This window comes from Lycorma delicatula, chromosome 5 (genome assembly GCF_047948215.1).
Source record: "Lycorma delicatula isolate Av1 chromosome 5, ASM4794821v1, whole genome shotgun sequence".
Lineage (NCBI taxonomy): Eukaryota > Metazoa > Arthropoda > Insecta > Hemiptera > Fulgoridae > Lycorma > Lycorma delicatula.
This window is the reverse complement of record NC_134459.1, coordinates 69,170,992-69,192,893: the sequence shown is the minus strand read 5'-3', so window position 1 is coordinate 69,192,893 and position 21,902 is coordinate 69,170,992. Positions and strand designations below refer to the sequence as shown.

General features: G+C 28.5%; 2 long non-coding RNA genes across 2 annotated transcripts in view; one reads left to right on the top strand and one right to left on the bottom strand.

Moving 5' to 3' along the window:
• The window catches only part of LOC142325412 (uncharacterized), a 240,284-nt gene that overhangs the window by 89,937 nt on the left and 128,445 nt on the right, over positions 1-21,902 (bottom strand). The gene's annotated exons all lie outside the window — the stretch shown is intronic.
• LOC142324910 (uncharacterized) overlaps positions 4,172-21,902 on the top strand; it is a 43,301-nt gene continuing 25,570 nt past the window's right edge. The window contains exons 1-2 of the long non-coding RNA XR_012756435.1: positions 4,172-4,291; positions 13,989-14,120. This is a non-coding gene — a long non-coding RNA (uncharacterized LOC142324910). The remainder of the gene's footprint in view (positions 4,292-13,988; positions 14,121-21,902) is intronic.

The window sequence follows — 21,902 nt, the reverse complement described above, 5'->3', positions numbered from 1 at the left end:
GATTTTTTTCGAGTATATTAATTTTGTACTATTTTGTATTGGCTAATGTAAGATGTATAACAAAATCGGGATTGCATTTTGCTAGTCATATTTAATCTACTTTTCACATTATTTAAGAGTAAATAAATAATATTTGTAAGAATTTTTACGTGGGCTAGTTTTACGTCACTATTTTACTACTCATAGTTGGATGCAAATGCAGCAACTCACTACTCCACTTTCATTATCGTTCATACATTTATAACAAAACCAACTTAAATCTCTTTATGAAAAGTATAATTGTATATCCCAGTGTAAGTTAAAATGAATTTATTATCATTTACACTAAACTATTAATTGAAGAATATAAATAAAATCTGCATTATATCATCGAAAAACTAGGATAACCGGAATCAAAGCGGTTAACCAATGAATTTATATCGCATGGTTATAATATTATGTCATATGAATTGAATACTAGTTCAGATGTTTATAGTCTAATGTCATTAATTATGTTATGTGTCTGCTAAAGATGGAAAAGAATATAAATAACAAGTTCGTTTTGACTGATAGTTCAGTAATTAACTCTTTCATTTGTAACATAAAATTAAAAAGCATAAAGATTTTCGTTAACGAATCAACGTAATGGAACTAGATGACGTGTGTAAATTACTTTAGGTCGAGAGATTTTAGGACAGGGGATCGAAGACGTGCTGCTGAAGTTGAGACAAAATAGAACTTATCCTATCTCCTAACGTGACTGATTTCATTGGTAGATTACATTAAGGAGCAACTGCGGTATAAAAATTAACTGATTAACAAATAAATCAAAACAAACTTATCTAAAGTCCGTCAAATAGAAATAAAGAATAATAAAATTAAAAGATTATTAAATGAAAGTCGAGCCCAAACCGTGCTATGGATATGTTTAAAAAGATGCTCGAATAACAGGATAAAATGACTGTGATGATAGAAGATAAAACTAAACGTAAAATTTTAAAATTGTTATTGAAAAAAATATCACAAGACAAAAATTTTAACGATTATAAACTTTTTGTATTTTTATGAGAAAAATGTAGAGAACCACCAATAAAATGGATTAAAAAGAAAAATTATCATGACATAATGACACAACATAATGTGTCAAACGAAGACTATCAAAACCTAAAAGAGGTGTTGAAGCAAAAACAATTAAATTTCAAATGTGTAAAATAAAAATTGTATATCTTCCAAGAACAGATTTCAAACATAGTGTTATTTTAAATAAACCTAAATCCTTTTCAAGTCGGCTGCTCCGTTATGTAATGATTAGTAAGGAAAATTGTCCCTTTAAAGTGAAATTGTTTTTTTTTTGCTTTTCCGTCTATAGCTCTAGAAGAAAAAGTATTGTCCAATTTGGATATAAGCGGTTTTCACTGGAACTTGACATTTTGACAAAGAAAGGAACCTAAAAAACCGGATGGAAATTAATGATTGTATATGCGTGTGTATGTTTGGTGTTGGTCTCTAAATCATCTTATTCTCCAGAACTACTGGACCGATTTTGACCAAACTTTGTGAGATTACTTCAATATATAGGGCATTGATTTCATTAAATTATAGCTTAAAGGTCAACGGGATGAGTGTGTAGAGCAAGGTCAGAAAATCGATATTTTACCTAATTAAGGTCATATTTTTCTTTAAAATTTATAAAATAACAATATTTACACAAAAAAATTTGCAAATTCCACCCCCACCACAAAAAATGTTGTAGTCATCTGCTATGTTGTGACGTCACAGGTAGAATTGAATAAATGGAACATGTTTGAAGTGTAAAAAAGTAACTCCGTCTGACTGGATCTCGAACTCAATCGCCCGGTTGACTTGGTACTTGGTGCGTTAAACCTCGCGACTACACCAGTTTGCCGACTATAGAAGCGAAATGTGTTGTATTAAGTTAAAAATTATATTAGTTTAGTTAGTGCCGACCGTCACTGCTAGTACTGCCACACCCACGCGAATTAAGTATGGTATGCGCGCGCGCGCTTTAGTTAGAATCATTGAACAAAATAACCGAAAAAATATTACATTTAAATAAAATGACAGCCATTTGAAATTAAGTTGTGTATGTAAGTTGCGCATCAGAAATAACCCGCCACGCGGCTACGCTATGTTCCGGGAAAGTCCTACAACTGTGTTGTCAGCTTTTTTTTATTCTAAATGTAACATTTTTGTAATAGGTTCCACTAAGAAACATATTGGAAAAGAATTTCATAACAATTTTGGTAATATTATATATATATATATATATATATCTTACATACATCACCTAGTAGATAGATGTTTATTTATTCAAAAAATGCTTAAAATAAAATAAATGTGAGTAGTATAAGATTATTAATTTATCATTAATACATAAGAATAAAAATCATAACCATCAATTAAATTGTATATAAAGAAATCTCGTATCTTACTTTGGCAGGAGAGTTCTGTAAGATCCCTACGAAATATCTACAACTTGAATAAAATATATTTTTATTATTTTATGTCTAAAAGCCGAAAGATATTAAAAAACACAGTCGTGTGGAATATAGATATGTAAAATCTTTCCCGACTCAAAACTAAATTTTTTCAGGGATGACATTTTCGCTTAGGTTAACAATATCCATAAGATCATTGCGTATTGCAATCTACAAATAACAGTAGCCAATAAGATGGGTTAACTCGTATCGCCATCATGTAAAGACAATGCAAAAAATCCTTGTTATTTTCATAACTATCACGTAAGCTGAGACATTATAGTTAGCCATTTTGTTATGGTCTGTAATAAAATTCAAACGTAAGAAAATCTGATTTAATAAGATGATAGAAAACAATATGCCAGAAGTTTTTTAGTTTTTTTTTTTTTTTTTTTTTTGTTTTTTTTTAATAGTAAAATTATAAATGAGGAACGAAGTAATAATAATACGTAATACAAAATAACAGATTAATTTAAATCAGAAAATAAATCTGCTAATAGTAATCATACATTCAAGGATTATAAAAGAATTTTTTTAAATAAATAAACGTAAAGTAAAACATTGAAAAACTAGAAAATCAAAAAGAGTCTTTTGATATGATGTTATGGAATGTTCCAAATTAGTACAATTAAAGTATAAAATGAAGAGATTTTAAAAATAGTAGGAGAAGAGAAAGGTTTGTAATAGAATTTTACAAAAAAAGGCCCGAGATTGCAGACTTCCACTTACACACAAGCAAAAATATGCAGTTTATATTCAACATTATTTGTGAATGAAAACGTGCAAATTTTATGAGTCCTGTGAATATCATCAAAGTTGCCAGCTTGTCCATCGTGTTAATACTCGTGACTGGTTGACTGTAAAATAGGATGCGCCTGAACTGAAGTCTTTAGCCGTTTATTACATATTCATTAATTAGTAAAGATTACTTACACTTCAGTTAATTGATATCTTTCGTTCTTTATGAAGAATACTAATCTCTTTCTGTATCTTGATCTCTATCCTCTCTAAATGAAACATCAGGTCAGATTCACGTTATATAAGTTGTATGTAGATTTTTTATTCAGTCTCCAGAAAAATAATAAACTATGTATAATTACGAAATATATGATTATGTTAGCTATTTTTATAAAAAAATTAATTCTTCAAAGTATATTAGGAATGTATCGGGAATAAAAAATATTGCTAAATAAAAAAATATATTAAAAAAATAATAAATTATTACACTATTATTATACATGTTATTTATTAATGAATTATTGTAATTATAATAATTTTTATTGAAATGAAAACTTCTTTAGGCGCGTTGTGTCAGATTATTTTGTACATACGAATTACATGGGGAAAAAAATCGCTAACTCGTAATCAAAATCTGTAACGTAACGCAAGACGCTAAGCATATATATATGAAAGAGAAAAAGGCATAGAGCGAGAATATACATACGCATATATGAGTGTGTAGTATAAAAAGTAGTAGCAGTGGATGGGAGGTGGGAGAAAAAACTGCCAGTGATTCACAATAATTCTTCCTCTCTATCACTCTCTTTTTCTCTTTCAATATACATGCCCATGCGTATAGATTAGTATACGGTAAAGATCGACTGTGAATTATAGTTAGCCGTATCACGTTGCTTCTCGGTTGTGCTTGTGATACATATATACATTGAAATGTTTGTTTATTAAATGTCAAAGTGTTTGTTTATTTGAAATATTTCAATACGTACTCATATTAATAAAAAAAAATAATAATAATTGTTTAAATTCAGTGTAAGTGTATCATATTATAATATCTGTGAAGAGTACTGGATAAAAAAGTGAGTACATCAAAAATGTATTTCATGTTCATATTTGATATTTTTTATTATAACCTATGCACGTGACACTTACATTCAAAAAGCATATACGGCATAATATTATGTATTATTCCGTATATGCTTTTTGAATGTGTCCCACATTCAAAAATTTAAATATTTATATATAAACATATATATTTATATATATATAATTATATAACAATGTCAAACGATAAAAATATAAGTAATACAAGATATGGCACAACAATAGACGCAGTATTTACAAGATATTTGGATAAATTTCATTCGAGAGTACTTATTTCATACTTCAGTTACCACAAACCAATTGTTTCATTTTTAGAACATGATGATAATGCAAATAATGTAAAAATTTCAGAAATAGAATAAAATGTGTCGTTGTTAACTATATAATGCACATCATTATTCACATGTAAATATTTTGTTATTGTTACAAATAATTAATAAATAAAATTAATTTAAATTTTGTTGTTAATATTTTTCAATTCATTATACAATCATTTAAAATACGTTTTAACAAAATTAGCACAAGTTAGAAATAGTAATGTAATTATAAACCACTAATCGGTATTCATTATTTGAAGTTTTCAATTTTTGTCGGCCAGTCTCGCGACTGCCATTTTTTTTATTATTATTAAATTGTATAAATTATTGTAATAATAGATTAATTTAAAATTATAAATTGTTAATTGTAATAATAAACATTACTTACAATAAAAAATATTCTATTTATTTCTGAAATTATTATTATCATCAACAAATTGTAGGACTCGTAATTACTATTTTTAGACACATATAAAATTAATAGATGCCTATAAATTATAAGGTAAAAGGAGGCAACTCCTCAGATATAAGAGACCTAATAACTACTCCTTATATTGAGATAAATCTTACATAAAACCATGATTTCAATAGTTACATAAGAAGCAAGGTTTATTCGTGGTCATATATTAATAAATCTCAGGTGAGTAAATTTTGTTTTAAAGGAAAGTGTAAAGCGTATAAAAGAAACCCATTTCTTTCCTACACGGCTTAACCGTGGAAGTACGTGTGGGGATGTATAGGAAGATGAAAACCATTACTTATTTAGGTCACATTTAATTTTTTTCTCGTTTTGTAGGCTCTCAGTTTCTACGCTAGTTAATGGCTGTGAGGTGAGATTGGGCTCGAGAATTTCCATTCTCGCACGTTTAATTTTCACTGAGTTCTGAATTTTTTTCTTCTGAGTATGTGACTTTTTATTAACTTTTGAACACTCTTAGATAATTTGCCAGTCGCTATGATATTAATATTCAATGACAGCTTTTCTTTTAGCTGCAGAACGAGGTACTGTTCGCTTCTTACATTTCATGTTGCATTGAAGCATTCGGCCCGACACGTATCATAGCATCATGTCAAAGTTATTAATGCATGAAAATAACAGATAACATAAAAGTATTTATCTACATGCTCCAATTTAAAATGTCTCAAAAAAACAAGAGACATTAGAGAAATTAGAAATTAGTTATAAGTTAAATTATTTTAATTTTGCTTTGCCTAACTGCTAATAAGTATAAAGCTTGTGAAATTTTAATAAAACTTTATTTACTTAAAGTTAAGCAAAATATGTTCATTTTTTATTAAATTATTTCGAACGAATGCACTCCATTCAAAAATTTTTTTAATAATTCTTTCATAATTTATTTTTAAGTACGGAAGGCAGAACAATTACCGTGAAATAAATTTACAAACAATTTTATCTTATCCAATTTTTAAGTAAGAACAAATGTATATTACTTTAATTAAGAAAATGAGTGACAAGTTTCACAGCATACAATACCAGGCGAAGCCGGGTAGAACTTCTAACAAAGCGATACGATGACTTGAAAAGAATCTAAAATAGTACATATAAATCAGATAACAAAGTAGACTATACAGCGAACTTTATGTGTATAGGATAGTTAACAAATGATCTATTCCAACAATATAACTAGAATATGATATAATCAGTGTGTATGATTCCAAGTTAAATAAATTTAAACGCGTCAGCAGTCGTCTGTGTGTTAAGCAGCCTTGATAATTTGAGTAATTGCAGTTCGATATTTGATATCAGATTAGACTAGCAAATGAATCACGTTTGATATAATGTAATTGCTTTATCTACGCTTCGTTCACTTTACAAAGAGAATGAATGAATGGTTGAGCGATATACACTGATAAACTAAAGAATGAATCATTACATTTACACAGTTTCCTCCCTCACAGAAGCATCATGTATTTCTATTTTTATATTCAGCTGTAGTGACAAAAATAAGAATAAAGTAAAAAAAATATTACGATTAATTTTTAATAATAATCTACTCAAATGTAATTTTATTAAATTTTCATCAAATATAATTTAATTTAAATTATATTTATTACATTACCAATTCATATTAATTTTCCACGTTGTTTATTTTTTAAGATAATATGCCCTCTTCCAAATAATCTTTAAAACATAATCAATAGATATGTTATGTTATGTATAATATGTAGTAATAACTACATAGTATATATAATGAATTACACTGACTACCACCTAATTTTTTTTTTTCATTTATTACTTATTGATTATACATTTACCTGGTCTTGAAAATGTTCTCTGAAAGGTATTATGGAATGAAATATTAAACATTAAAATAAAACTAGGATTAAATGTGTAATAGACAAAAAAAACTTTATTTAAAACATAATAAAAATATCTGACGCCTGTAACAAGTAAAGAGATAAAACTTTAGTTCAAAAATAAGCTAGATTAGGTTATAATTTTTGCTCTTTCTTTTGCAATCTATTTACAAGAGACAAAATAAATGAATTAAAGTAATTTTTTAAGGAAACATTAACAACCTAAAAAAAAAATATATAAACTGAAAATTTATTGATAACTACTCTACTTTCAGCTGAATATAAAAACTCGATAGAAAAAACTAAACACTAGAATTTACTACAAGAAAAAATCTGAAAAATAAATAAGAATAACAAAAACTCATAGGAAAGAAGAGTATAAGGAGGTATAAGGAATGTAATAAACAATTTGAGAATAAAATTACAATTCGAGACTAAAACATGGGTATGTTAGAAAAGTAATACTTTTCTTTTCCGGCGAATATAGCTAGAACATGACAGAAATGGGGTATCGGATATTTTGCTGATTTTTACCTTTTAGTGTCCAACTAGTTCATCTAGACCAAAAAAAAAAACATAATATTTATATATGTATGTATCTGCATACGTATGTATGTATGTATGCGTGTCGCACTTCTTTTGGCCTAATGGGGTTCGGTGAGAATTGACCGAACCAATTGGTCAACCATTTTTTTTTTTAATTTTGCTCAAATAATTATATATGTGCCCATTAAAAAATGGGCATTGACCATTTTTTCTTTGAAAATTTGTTAAGGGGGTGGAGGATGTCGCAAAAAACCAATTTCGATTTTATTCAGAAAACTTTATTACAGCAAATTTGTTAACTACATTGAATTATTTTTGGTCTTTAGTCATTTGACTGGTTTTATGCAGCTCTCCAAGATTCCTTATCTAGTGCCAGTCGTTTCATTTCGGTAAACCCCCTATATCCTACATCCCTAACAATTTGCTTTGCATATTCAAAACGTTGCCTGCCTGCACAATTTTTCCCTTCTACCTGTCCTCCCAATATTAAAGCGACTATTCCAAGATGCCTTAATATGTGGCCTTAAAGTCTATCTCTTCTTTTAACAACGAATATTATAATCCAGATAAATTAACAATCAAAAATCAACACCTAACTCCTTAAATTTAAATAAATCTTGTTTTATTCTATTGCTCATTTTGGTTTAAATATTTTTCAAGATTTTTGGAAAATTTATACTTCATGTATAGAGCTAGCAAGAAGTGTCAATAGTTTTTTTTAAAATTACAGTCCCGAACCTAAAATGCAAAAAGGTTTTGAGAATTTTATTTTTCTTATTTTAACCTTTATTGAAGGGGGTGATAGATTTTGAGAAACCTTTACGTAAGCACATTTGTTAAGCTTAACGTACACATGAATATTTTTAAAAAAACGTTTCTTGAAATTTACTCACCACCTCCAAAATTAAATACATTCTCTTTTTTTTGTTCTAATTTTTTAATTTTTGTAATTAAAAAAAAAATTATTTTTCTTCTTAATTTAAGCGGCTATGAAATTAAAATTGGTTTGGCAATTATATCATATTCCTGAAATGAAAATCAATATTTTACATAAAACTTTTGACCATCGTAGTCGGGAATGTCATGCAATACTTTGCCAGCTTTGTTTTTAGTTGAAATCAAAATTAAGATAACAGAGTTAATGAATGGTATACTGGTAGTTTCATTAATAGTAAACAAACTATAGTAAAAACCTAAGAAATATTAATTAACAAAAAGAGGAGCATTGGTAGTAAAACATACCAACGTTGAACAAAGTAAGAAGATTAATAAAGTAGATTTATCTTTCATGTTGAACATATTTATAAGATTAAACATTGATTTGGGAATAAAAAAGGTAATTTTAACATCTTAACCAATAAACTGGAGAGCTCTGGGTTCGAATTTAAGTCAAGTATTACATTTTCCTTATAACCAAAAAAATTACTAAGCTATATTTTCATGCACAGATTCAATCTCATACGGTGAATCAATCAGACACTTTACAAACATTTAAACATTTTTGGAGAAGGTGCAATATAACTGAGATATAAAAAAATGATAAATATATTAAAATTAAATGCAGAAGAATTTTGAAAACAAATATGTCATGGAGTTCAGTTTAAAAGATTATGTAATAACCAACGCTTTCTAATCCTTTTGTGGCGAAATTATACAGTTGAAATTTTAAACAGCAACAAGACTGAAATTGCTGCAGTTCAGTTTTACTTGTGGGTTTAGGAGTCATCTTCATCTACTTTTTTAAAAAGATCATTTATATTGTTTTTTATCTCATTCTTATATATTAATTCAAAAAGGTCTTTAATGAAACGTTCTTGTATTATGAAGCATAGCATTTGAAATAAATGCATAAACTGAGAAACATACGATTCAATAAAAATAAGAAAAGAACTGTAGAAAGAGATTATAAAATTACCACCAGTCTGCATGAGCTAAGGCTGTCTGAAATCTGAGAAGTATTACTTTTCCAACCAATTTTCTTGAGTTTTTCTGAACTAATATAAATATCAGAATAGTAACAGGGTATATATATATCATTATGGTATTGATACACAAGAAAAGTTAAAAATATTTTTATAGCTTTTTACAATTCTGCAATTCTTATTACAGAATGGGCCACGAAAAAGTACCCCGTCAGAATATGGAATATATTGAATAGAACATTAACATCATAAGTTCGTGCACAGAACATTGACATAAAAAATTGAAATAAAGTAAGAAAATGTTCATACCTTTGTATGAACTCGTCTCCTGTTAATCACATGATTGTCCATCACTTTCCTCTCTTCATTGTTCTAACAGTCTGTTGACTGCTGAGATCAAGAAGGTAACGTATGTTGTGTTTTCCGTGTGTTAGCCATGTATTCGATACCAGAGCGGATGAATATTGTAGAGTGGTACATAAGAACCAGTTCTTTGAAGGAAACATGAGATATTCTGATTAGCGTTTCCAAATCGCCCCGTTCAAGCTAAATGCAGCATTCGGCAATTGGTGAAGAAATGGCGCAAAACGGGATCTGTTGTAAATGTACCAAAGAAGAGGGCGTCATCTGTTCACACTATTAACTTCGTGCATGCGTTTCAGAAATGATGCTTCATAGTCCTCAGAAGTCTATCAGAAAATCTAACAGAAAACTATCGCAACAGTCGGGATGAGTATTACCAACCATGTAGTAACAACCTGTGGACGTGTCCAGATGAGTTTAAAGTTGAAACCGTACCGCATCACAATATTTCATCGATTGAAGGATTTGGACAAAATAAAACATTACTTTTTGTTGCTGGTTGTTGAATGTGGTTGATTTCACCCGTTTATGTTTATCATGTCAGATATGGCAAGGTTTTATTTATCAGCAAATCCGCACCTAATACATAAGCTATCCTTACATGTACAGAAGAAAGCTTTGTGGTGTACTGTGCTTGCCACGCGTGTTATTGGTCCAATATGTTTCGTCATCACAGTTAATACACATGTCTACCTTTCAAGTTGGATGAATTTTCTCAACAGTTGACTGAAGAAGAACGTGAATACTGTTTTTTCCATCAGAATGGGACGACCCGTCATACATCTGAGATGTCACTTGCTCGTGTTCATGAACCGTTTACTGCTGAGTGAACAATGAAAAGAGGCTTATGGCCGCCACTGTCAACAGACTTGTCGACGTGACTTTTATTTGTGAGGAATATTGAAAGGACGAGTGTTCCAAAAAAAGCCACTCACAATTGATGAACTAAAGGAGAATATCAGGACGTGCTTTACTGCGGCGGAATTGATGCAGGTATACTTTTTTCTTTTTTTTTTTGTTTAACCTCCGAATCCACAGTCAAGCAATTCTTTCCGCAGAGGATGAGAAGAGTGTTTTGTAGCGTGTCTGAAAAATGCCATGCCTGACCGGGAATCGAACCCAGGACCTTCGGGTGAATGGCCGAGACGCTACAACTCGCGCCACGGAGGCCAGCGATGCAGGTACGTAACCGTGCACACAACTGACTAGCCGTTAGTGGAGACTACTTTCAACATTTATTCTGAAGATTAGTACAGATGTTAGTTTTTGATATCGATCTTACATAGGTTACTGTAGACGTTGGGAAGATTACTTTTTCGTGGATCATCTATATATATATATATATATATATATATAGATGATATATATATATATATATATATATATATATATATATAGATGATATATATATATAGATGATATATATATATATATATATATATATAGATGATATATATATATATATATATATAGATGATCATATGCATACAAGATCATATACAATGATCATATGCATACATATTATACAAGATCATATGCATATGAAATGTAAACATAAGTAATACATACTACAGTTCTTAATATTATATTAAGTACTGATGAAGAAAAAATTAAAATTATCTACCATTCTTTTACATAGACAATTTATTTATATATATATATTTTTTTTTTCATTAAGAGAAATTTTTTTCAGGAGCAAACTTACATCAGGATCACCATAGAAATTTTTTTATAAAATAAAACAAGAGTCATCAGTATATTTTGTTAAGAGTAAAGCTTGCCCCCTGATTATACCTTTACGAAACATTCAAACAATTAGTATAAAACTTTTTCTTATTATTTAGTAAAACGAATGGTTTAACACAATTCTATATTAACTGGAACCAATTTCTCCTTTATTGTAAAACATTTTAGAATCTCTCCTGTCTATTAACTTCGCTGTTAATACCAACTGTCAGATGTAATGCTTTTGCATTACAATTTTTTTTCTTTTAGTAACTACATTATTATCTTATTTTTATTATTTTGTAAAATAATTAAAAGAAATTAGTTTTATAATTAGTATAATTGATAATAATTATTATAAATTAATAATAGTATTACAATAATTATAAAAAATGTCCGACTATATCTGCAACTTCTCTTAATATATTACAATGTAAAACATAAAAGATTACAAAGAAAAAAAACCACTTTAACTGTTATTCAAAGATTTCCAACTCATAAATAAAATGGAATTTATATACTATTTTTATTCTGAGCTATATATTTTGGCCTACACAAAAGAAGAATGGGTGGTACAGTTTATTCAAATAAGATATATAAGTAAAGAGAATTTACCAAATTTTATACTGTTTACAGTACGGAAATACATCATATTTCTTACAATACTGTAACAAAAGATAATTTTAAATATGTTTCTATTTTATAAGATCGTAATACGTAGATAAAAATCGGGACGTATCGTTTTAAATTTGTTTTTTTTTACGTAATTAAAGTTTCAAAGGAAGAGAGAAAATATATTCCAAACTGAACCTCTTCAATCAATAAATGTTGAACTTGAAAATTAATCTTACAACTTTTATACGTGCCCTAATTTCCCATCTACATTGTAATTTCAAATCGGTAATACTTGACGTTAAATTTAAAATTATGCTTTAAACCTAAGAATTATTTGCTGTATTTTGCGTAACTAGGATTGATTAATCTAACAAAAGTATCACTAAAAATAAAAAAAGGAATTTTTAACACATGATAGAGACAGTTAAGAATTTAATAATGCAAATTATAATACCATAAAACGAGAAACTTCTGAGATAGAATCTTCTGCAGATTTCACAGAATTTGAAGCTTATAATTTTGAAAATTAATGAATTGAAATTCTAAGAAATGAAATTTTATGGATTAGGAAAAACCTGTAAAAGACAATCAACACGTAATAGAAACAAACAACATGAAATTTACATTATGATGGTTATTTTATAATAAAGTATTATTTTCTATTATAAAATAACGAGTTAAAAATATTATTAAGAAATAATAAAGATAATAATAAAAAAATAATACAAAGCTTTAGATAACTTCTTATAAAAAAATAAAAATAAAAAACTTACTTCATTACTTAAAAGAAAACAGAATGGAGGAAAACTCAACAAACTGATCAGGCACTCCTTTATTTTGTAATTTTCATGTGAAAGAAGAATTCTCATTAAAAACTTTTATACAAGATCAAATTGGGTGCTACAAGAAAGTTTCATTTGTTCTTAATTTATAAAACAGATCTAATTTTTGTCCAAGATATTAACTCGGTAGAATATCTTCTTTTTTTTCAAAATACTAAAAGCAGAATAATATAAAATTATAATTTTCAACCGGTAGACAACCCTTACACTTTTTATTAAAATTCATGTAGAAACTTTTCTATAGCGAGTAACATGAATTCTATCCTTTAATTTTTAAATTTTGTAAAATATTGCTGATATAACACCTCCACAGTTTATAGTTCATAATTTTTATTCAAAATGATATGGAAAAAACAATATTACAACTCTAAAGTTGAGTTTTACATTTGAAGATGATTATTAATTAAAGTAACGTTAATTATATTAAAACGATTAAGACAAAAAAAGTAAACAATATATATATATATATATATATATATATATACTCATGGCTCGCTTCGCTTCCCCTTCCCACTTAGCCAAAGAGCTCTTCCCCGTTGGGCTCCACTGTGTTCATTAAACTCATGATTTTGAGAATAATAATGATAAATAAAAATTAATTTCTGTTCAATTTATAAAAAGTATCAATGTTTTGTAATTTCTTCAGAGCAACAGTTTAATTAATAAAGGACCCGAAACTTTGAGTGATCTAAGAATGTGGGTTTCAAAATAGTCAGCCTCCATCTTAAGTATATTAGTTATAACTGGTTATGGGTACAAAGTACGGATAAAAATTTATTTTTCTCGGTTCTTACCGTTACCCGACAAAAACCACTAGAAGGTGATCCTCTTAGTTGACACAACTTATACAATTGACACGTTATACAATTCCTAGTCAAGGAGGATATGTTAAACAGATGAAGAAGAACTATAAAAATTCAACATTACATACAAGAATGTTTTTTATTATTTATTTATTTTTATTATCTTATATTACAAAAGAATTTTTTAAAAAGAAAACTTTTTAATTAAACGTTCCTGTAGGTGAAAATAAAAAAAACTCTACAAGAAGAATGGACTGAAGAAGGAAGAGCTAAACAGCCCGAAAGATTAAAGAAACTATATGAAGTGATATTTGCGCGGTTCTTGCGGGCCTATCCGTGAACAAGAATGCAGGTAAAGTTATATATATCTTCATTTATTAATTTTATTATGTTTAGTTTGTTGTGTTTTCTATTTACGATTTAATCACTATGTTATTTAAAAATATAGCTAACAAAAAAATTACGTTTTTTTTAATATTATTTCCCAATAAGCACTCTTAACTGACTTCGCTTCGAAATAAACGGTAGGAAAACGTTAGGAAGTTACAGTTTTCATTACTATCTACCTTAAAAATCAAGTACATTATAAAATTTGGTATATTTCTTTATTAAAAAAAAAAATTGCTAAGATATGTTATATTTTCTGATAAAGTAGATTTCCTTTGTTTTATTTCTTTAATGGATAAAATAATATATTAACGCAGGTTTTCTAAAAATACATATTAAAGATATCGCAATAAGGATTGGTATTTTAAATTACGCACCATCTTCGAACTACAAAATTCTAAGCCACCATATTTGATATCTGTCTAAATGTGAGTTAAAAGGTTATTAAAAATTCGATGTTACACGTTAGAGCAACATTTATTTATTGAAAAAAAACCTTTACTAAATGTAAAGTGTTTGCCGGAAAAAATGAGATAATTACGTATTTATTTGGTAGACAAAATTCCCCATCTTGCTCACCAGTTGAAGAGTTAATACAAAATTTGATCTTACGTATTCCCTCAAAGATGATAAACCGTGTTTGCGTCAACGGTCCGGTCGATCTGCACAAAACATCGCTACAGTGAGTGAGTGCAACAATTAGTCTTAAAACATCAATCTACCTACTTTTTGTGGGATTATTTGAAGAGTAAAGTGTATGCCAATAACTCACAGAGAATCCTAGAATTGAAGAACGAAACTCGCCAATGTACTGAAGAAACTGACTTACAAACGTGTGAATATATACTTAAAAATTTTATTAAAAGAGCGGACACCTGCCATGGCGGTCATTTGACTGACATATTTTTTCGAAATATTTAACCTCCTTCAATGTACTTTATATTACTAGTAGAAAAGTCAGTCGTCTTAAATTAAATTACCGTTTCTCATTGAGATGCTCTTTATAATCCGGCTAAGAGTATATCATATTTCTGATTGACATCAGTCTATTTTTTATGTTTTAGTTAATCCACGTATTTCAATTTTTTTTTATTCGTAGTCTCGTAGTTTAATAAACCATAAGTTACGTTATCTATGTTTCTAAAAGACATCATGATATTTAGGATATGTTATACATGAAAAATAATATTAGTTGAGTACGGTTAAGATATTCCCTGCATTAGAGACGGTGAATATAATATACTGTTTCTCGATATAAAGGATTAATTACTTTGTGGTTTTACGCTATCTGTCCCTATCATTAATATAAAGAACCTGAAATACAAGAGGCACTAATCATAGTTGCTTTCACGGAGAGTAATAATATTCGTTATACATCCAAACCCAGAAGGAAAGATGTCACTTCAAAAGTTGAAATTCACCTTTATTTCTATGGGGGGTTTATCAAGCCAATTTGTTTTGAACGTACATTTTTTTTTGTTTATGATATCGTCACATAAGCTTGAAGCTTGTGTTCGTGGATATGAAATGAAATTTTTGTAAAAAAATGAAAAAAGCTATGCCTGACCGGGAATCGAACCCGGGATATTTTTCTAAGTAAAGAAGGCAATTGAAAACCAATTCGATCTTTACATTTCATAATAATCCTGGCATTAAATTCTTGTGATGATAAATTTCCGAAATTCAGAATCGACTTATATTTTATATTACGACCATTGATAAACCTTTTTGATTATACCGCGTAACCAATAGACAAACAAAAAAAATTATTTTTGGGCTTTCGTTTTTTTTGCTTTTTGTGTAGTAATTGCCAAAAACAGAACTCTTTTTAATGTTAAATAACAGGAAAGATTTAACATTTTATTCCCTAAAAAAAATAATTAAAACAATTTAAGTTTATTATTTCTTATTAATTACATCAACTTTATTTTTATTAAGTATAAACCTTCTTGAACTATTTATACACATTTTTTTAAGAATGTTATTTTCGACATAGTATTAGTAGAAGATGCCAACTAAGTACAAATAAATAAACAATTGTAAAAATTTGTAATGTGATACCGTTATATTTATCTTTTAATTAGGCTATTGTTACAGTTTTTTTTATAACCTAATTGGCAGTAGTAAAAGCATCATATATTATGAAACACAAAAGCATACAATGGTGTATGCTTTTGTGTATACATACGTATAGTTTATACGTATGTAGACTGTCTAGCTAATTACATCAAGAAATTATTGAATTAATAATTTAATATAGTATTATTAATAAAAATTTTATTAATTTCAAAGTGATGAAGTCATGAAAGAAAATAATAATAGTACTATTATAACTTACCAACAATCATTTTACAAGCAAAATAAACGTGTTAATACTAATAATGTAATAATTATGTAAATTTACACTTTAGACCGATTATTTTTAGTCGAGTTTAACATATTTTATAATCTTTTACGTACATATATTTAAGATTATATAATTGTATAACACCGTTATATTTTGTATATAATAAATAAAAACCCATTTATCTCACTGAGAGGTACTCAGTATAAAAAAACCAACATGGCGAACGATAAACTCCATTTTTAAAAAAAAAATCTAATAATCAAACTTTTTAATCATAATCAGTGAAAATAATTTCTAATTTTCCTCTAAAATTATCATTTAGTATTTTTTATGCTGCTCTTCTATTTTTTACCCGCCTAGATAATGATTTTTGTGTAAAACACTTAGTGGAATAATACGAATAAAATTAAACTCTATTTTTTAACAATAGAAAGATATTAAACCGAAAACAATTTCCCAGTTTTTAAGAGCCTGCTACACTTCTGCTAAATTATTGAAATACATATTTAGAATATCTATAATAAAAATATATGTATTAATGTATGTAAGATGTAAAAAAATAACAGATTAACCACGTTTAAACTGGTTAACTGAGAAGTATTCTAATAAACAAAAGAATTAACATTATTAAACCTTCATAGGTAATTAATTTAGAATGCATATAACGTACATAGGCTGTCTTATCTAAACATGCCCCCCAATATGTAAAAATATGAATCATATAGTGAAAAAAAATAAAAATATATATATATATGTTTCCTTTACAAAACAGAGGGAATAGAATAAAAAGAAGAATTACACTACCAAGAGTATTTTACAATTGGAATGGCTAAGCAAAAAAAAATCCCGTAGAAAAAAATAACACGAATCGTAAATAACAGCTAAAACAACGGTACTGAGTTTTAGGACACAGGCGATAGTGGATTCAACTGTGTTGACTAAAACCGAGTTTCAAGCGTTGAACGCATAAATCAGTCTCACTGTAAACAGAATTACAACAGCCTTGCGAGTGTTTGGTTATCTTCTTTGATTTTAATTAGCATGAATTATAAATTAAGCAGGCCTACAGTAAAAATAGTCTAACAGAATAAATACAATAAATAATTACCGGTAACAAAAAACAAAAGAAAATAATATATATACATATATGTGTGTGTGTGTGGGGGGGGTGCCTGAGTGTGTGTGTGTGTGTTTAATATGTAAAGATAAGTAAGGATAAATTTATGCTGAAATTATCAGTTTACAAAACGAATGCCAATATAAAATGTAAACTGACACCAAACCGCCAAAAACGTTTGTAAAAATGAGGGAATGACAGCTCATTACGACATATTTCATTAAAATCATTTTTATTTGCACGGAATATTAGAAAAATTATTATTTTATTAAATTTTCAACACAGAAATATTTCATTTAATTATCTCACATTCAGAGTATCCCGCAAGGATTCTGAAAAACTTCATAGGCGTATTTCTCTCATTAAAATATTTTTTTTTTTTTAAATCATTTAACATGTATCCGAAAACGCGTCACCAGAAAGTTAGTGAAAGATATCGCCCCGATTTCTGTTCTTCCACTGAAATGAAGCCGTACTCAATTTCTGGGAAGGTAAATTAAGGTGCGAGAGGTTTTGATCTGAAAAGTGTTAAAAAAGAAGGGTTCCAGAACTGTTTCACCATTATTTTCTACGAAATAGGGTGTAATAAACAAGAAAACTGAGTTGGGGAGCAGAAATCGGGGCGAAATTATTCACTAGCCGTAACTCTCATACAAATTGTTTTCGGACCAATGTATATATAAACTCTTTTCATCATTTTAATGAGAGAAATACCTCTATGATGTTTAGCATCCTCGCGATATACGCTGCATATTGTGAGTATATTTAACACTGCTTATAATGATGAAAAATCCTACAGCACCTTTACATCACATTAACAAATAACTAAACCTTAATTCCAAATAAGTTATTTAAAAATAACTTTTTGATAAAATTCTCAAAAATGTTTCATAAAAATTGCTAAACGTAAAATCTTTAACTAAAGATTTTAGTTTAAAGCAATTCTTTAAAAGTTTTTTGGATTTCCAGTTTATTTCAGTCGCTGTTTAAAAAAGATTGTTTTTTAATTTTAAAATATGAATTATAAAAACAATAAATTTATTAAATAATCCAGTAAAATAAGGAGATATTTTGAGAACGGAAATAATGTTTTTATTAAATGAACATTTTGTGTTTGAATTTATCTCTCTAATTAAAATTTAAACTAAAAGGGTAAAAAAGGAGGATTATTTTTCCAAATGTCAACGCTTATCCCCCACTGATTCTATTAAAACTTTACAGATCTTTTAACAAATGTTCTGTGAGAATTTCAGTCTTGTAGGATTTATAGAAACAAAATAACGACTTTCAAATAAAAATATCAACTTCAGGTAAACCAACTTTTTTATTCATTACAAAGTACATAGTAAAAATGATTAAAAACAGATGTATCGTTAAACAGCTGTTCAAATTGAATAAAAGAAGTTAATAATTAATCAGAACCGTGGCTAATTATCTAACTGTATTTAATTATTCTAGTTCTAATTATCATCTGTTTTTAACCATTTTAGTAGCTGTTTTGTAATGAACAAAAAATGTGATTTACCTGAATAGATGTTTTTATTTGAAAGCCGCCATTCTGTTCCTATAAATCCTAGAAGGTTTAAATTTTCACAGAACATTTTTTTGAATATTCGTTAATAGGTCTGTAAAGTTTCAATATAATCGTTGGCAGAATAGGCAACTTATATTAAATCAAAAGCGTATATCTGTTTGTGTGACACATTGTATAATTTTCTCTTTAATACGTAAAAACTTAGCTGAAATATAATAAATGTTAAGCACCGTCTTCCAATTCTTATATCTAGTTTCAACAATCAACAACTATCTATAGTTATTATTCCTGATTAATAGTTCGGCTTCAGACTTGGTCAATCAACAATCGAACAAACATACAGGATTTTTAACGTTATCAACAAGTGCCTTGTAGGGAAGATGTTATCGCTCTGTTGTTTTTTGGATGTCCAACAGACCTTTGATAAGGTTTTGCTTCTTGGCCTACTCTAGCAATTGAAAAGAAGCCTTTCTTAACCGTATTTCTTGATCCTACACAGCTACCTGGAAGGAAGTCCCAAGTGATATACTATCAAGCTATCAAGGAGGGGGATTGTCTGAATTCCTTGATATAGATCGGGTGTTCCCCAGCGTTCAGTTCTGGTACCGGTTCTATACTCGGACTTCACAACAGACCTCACGATTCCAGAGAAAATCACTGTTGCATCGTTGCAGATGAGACGTAAATTCCAAACTCAAATGGATCTAATTAACGAATGGCTAGCTAAATGGAAGCTAAAGGTTAATTCGGCTAAGTCTAGACATTTTACGTTTACGTTGAGGAGGGTGATTGCCCACGAGTTCAATTTAATGGCGTTTTCATCCCGTATGCTAACAGCATGCGATACTTGTATTTCTGTATTTTGATCACCATCTGACGCAGACGATTTATGTCAGGGAGAAAAGGAAGCAACTTAAAATTAAGTTTAGAGAGTTGCAGTGGTTGTTAGGTAGAGAGGCGCAACTATCATTACCTAAGAAGTTACTGCTGTCCTGAAATCGATTTGGACTTACGGAATCCAACTATGGGACATGACAAATGAGACTAACAACGAAGTTGTACAGCGATTCCAGAACTAACTATTAAGAAATATAACAGAAGCGCCGAGGTTTGCGAAAAAAACTGACATACACTATTATATTGGAATTGCCAACCGTTCGAGAGGAGATATGGCGATTAGATCCAAGATACAAAATAAGACTGAACAGACATGTGAACTGGCTCGCAGTTCACATCTCCTGTATAACGGTGAGGACGAAAGGCACCTAAAGCGACTGCATATTTTAGATCTGTAAGTTCACAGAGATTTGAAGAAAATCAGTTAGCCTAGTGTTTGTACATTGTCAAAATTGTTCATTTTGTTTCACCACTTACTCATGTTGGTTCACTGATTTATTTCACTGTTTCTATGCTTGATTAGTTATTCTTTGTGCAATTATTTTTATTTTTTTTATTTAAGTATTTTGTTTGCATTTTATATTCTGAACTTTATCAATGTTTCTTGGACTCATACTTGTATATATTTATTAATCTTGATTATATGTTTATCATTGCTGTATAAGATAAGTAGATTTCTTTGAGGGATTTCATTGGAAACCGCTCTCTGCATGTTATTTTTTTGTATTCAAATTTACTTACGGTTCTGATAAATTGAAACCGGTTATAAATTAAATTATTGCGGCAAAGAAAATTAAATTAAAATAAAACCATCTGTTGACTAAATAAAATTTAAATGAAGAGAATATATATTATATATAGTACCTTTATTTTCCATAAAAGGGTTCTGGATCAAAGTAAAATTAGAAAAAGATTTCTTATTTTAAATTTATTCAAATACCTTATATTGTAGGCCAATATCAGTTTAAAGAAAGAAATAAAATTTTAATAACAATAAAAAAGAAAAAGAGTTTGAGCTAGCGCACTGATGATAAAATTATTTGAAATTACATTATAATTCATTTTATTACTGGAACTCTAATAAACTTATCGTTAAATAACAGGTACAATAATCATAGAGTATAATAGAAGAATGTAGAGTGTGAATATTATTAAATATTTCACTATAGAATTCTTGTAATATCGATAATAATAGTAGTAATAAAATGAATACAAAGAGCTAATAAATGTACTGAATGGAATTTAGATCTTGCTATACCCCCTTCGATCTCACTCGCTATCCCTAAATCCCTCTTTCTATCTATCTATGAGTCCGTCTCCCTGAATCGGGTGAAGTCGGAGAGCGGAAGATTTTAAATCAAAGTGCCATCAGACAGACAAACAGACAAACTGGCACACGATACAGTGTTGAGTTACGGCGTTAGGATTTATGATTATTGTCGGACTGAGTTTCCTCTTGGTATCTTCCACCATCCTTCAATATCTCGCCGCACATAAATATCATCGATAAATAATCTGAATGCTCTTGCTCTTGCTCGTAACTCTACAACCATCTTTAGCTCTTAAAAGATTGCTACGGATCGATTTACTTCCCTGGCAACTAATACATTAACTGATGATTCCTTTTTCCTGTTTTACCTTATCGCATTTTATAAAATTACATAAAAATACCATGTATATATATATTTTTTTTTTCTGTATTTAATCAAAATTTAATTCTAATTTAATAGCATCATAATTTTTTTTTTTTTTTTTTAATTAAAATATACGTAAATATTAGTTAACCATACGTATCGTGTTTCAATCCATTAATAGTAATAATCCATTAATAGTTAATAATAATAATTATTAT